Below are 2,257 nucleotides of genomic sequence, written 5' to 3'. Positions count from 1 at the left end.
TAAAACAGGGCATTTTCGTAATATGTTTTAAGCCAGGATTCTCATGCTTTCAGCAGCTGGGTGTTGGCAGAGGGAAAGGATGACAAAACGTCCTATGCCATCACAGGAGCTGTTTGCACCGATAAATATTTTGCCTGCAAGTAACTAAAATGAAGTGTCATGAATCTCCCAGGTGCAGCAGGTGAGAGAGGTCAGCGCCAAGAGGTGGATTTCATGGCCAGAGCCCTCTTTTCTATCATTTTATCCTGAGCCCCAGGCCTGCCGTGTCTGTCCTGTGCCAGAGCCCCAAAAGACCAGATGAGTCAGTGCAGGAAAGACAGGAGACGCTCATTCCCAAAGGCGCTTCCCCGCTCCTGACCCAGCCGCATCTCTCCCTCCAGGTCCTTCCTTGGAGGGCCTCTTTAAAGGTATGGACAATAAAATCCTGGATGGTAACTCTCCACGTGGCACTTCTGCCTCTGCTAGTTTTGCACACAGTTAGAAACTAGAAAGGATCATAGAAAGAAGCAGTAGCGCTTCTCCTGGAGGATATTATTGCACATGATGTGGAAAAAAAACAGAATTTTTTTCCCAGCCTTTCACTGTTTTCAGCACTCCCTCTTTCCCGTGCTTAGCCCTTGGTCCAACAAGTCACGTTGAGGTCACCTGAGCCCCTCTGCGTGAAGTTAGGCAAACACTTGAAAGCTTTGCCACGTCAGGCTCTTTTAGCTGGAGCACCGGCCACAGCCCAACAGACAGCTGCTGAAAGAAGAGGTCTGGTTCTGTTTTCATTTAAACAAATGCAAATCAGGAGCAATTCCATGACAATCAGCTGGTGAATGCTGATACAAAATCAGCTTGAGAGTCGAACCAGACCCTATTTGTCAAATGCTTATTGTTTCCCCATCAGCTCTGAAATTTGCAGCGCTTTCAGAAGAGAAGCATGGTTTAGAAGACGCTCCTGCTGAGCTCTGCCCCAGATACAGGAAAACTTGGCTCCTGGTAATTGGCATGTGGTGCACAACACCTTCGTTTCTTTCAAGTGAGCAATAAAACATCTGTACATAGGCAAAATACTGTGCGACTGATCGGTCTGGATAGCATTGCCAGATCCTCCGCTCCTAGGCCAGTTCAACCCCATTTGAATTATTCTATTCATCCTTGTTCTGAAATTTAGAATTGCCTGCATAAAACTGCACACACACACACACACACCTTGAGTACTGCAATAAACCTCTTTCCTGTTTACCCTTTTCTACATAGCATCTCCATCTTATAGTGGCAGTCACCTCCAAGAGTCAATTTATYCTCCCTGCTTCACTCCAAATCTCACTTTTATGTTTTGCTATTTTAGTTCCAGTGGTACTAACTGAACAATAAGTTRTGGAGAAGCACAAGCTCCAAAAAATACATCTTTAAATGTCACAGCTGTCTAGCAGCATAGAGACAGGGCAGGATGTGTCGTAGGGTGCTTTCCTCCTTTYGAGTACTTACATTAAGGTAGCAGAAAAATCTCTAGAGAACACCTCACCTTTTCCTGAAATGCTAGCTGAGGATAATCTTCAAAAGAAGAATCTGGCAGAGAAGAAAGTAAACTGGGAAGTAAAAAGAGCCTCTTGTCTTCTTCTGAGGGTCTTCAAATTATGCGTGGAAGCAGCATCAAACTACCACGCAGGAAGCTGTCAGAAAGGTTTGAGGTCAGTGTAAGTGGGAAAGAGGCAGCTAAACAGTTTCTTCCCAAATCAAAAAAAATGTTCTGCTCTCAACCAGCTGTTCTTAAAATGAGCAAAAAATCCATCATGGTTCCTAGTATGTTATCTTGCCCAGAACAGGTAAGACAACACATTTGGCATTTTAGAGAATTATTGTTAAAAAAATAAATAAAAAAAGATGCAACCCAAAAATAACAGTATTCCTGCTGGAAGATCAGAGGGCCTGGATTCCTAGTTCTTTTCCTTCTACCACAGCCCTCAAACTTGATTTCTTCAAGCAAAGAAACAAGTTTTCCCAAATGGTGCTAAAATAGAACAAGCACATCGGTGTACTGGGGTAAGAGAGTAGTCATCATTCGTTCTTCTTTTACTTCACCATTTCTTTTACTCTAAAATTTAACACACCTGCTTGGGGTACGTTACCTCTTTAATAGTATTTCTAGAACAAGCACAATTCTCTATATCCACTGAGCTGTGGGCAAACATCAGCTTCCACAGCAAGTGGAGAGAGCGTATGTTATAAAGTTTAACTACCTCAGGTGAAGAGCTGACCCTGTGAATCTAAA

Source organism: Rhea americana, unplaced genomic scaffold, assembly GCF_003343005.1.
Source record: "Rhea americana isolate MKP2758 unplaced genomic scaffold, rheAme1 scaffold_42, whole genome shotgun sequence".
Lineage (NCBI taxonomy): Eukaryota > Metazoa > Chordata > Aves > Rheiformes > Rheidae > Rhea > Rhea americana.
This window is presented reverse-complemented; position numbering follows the sequence as displayed.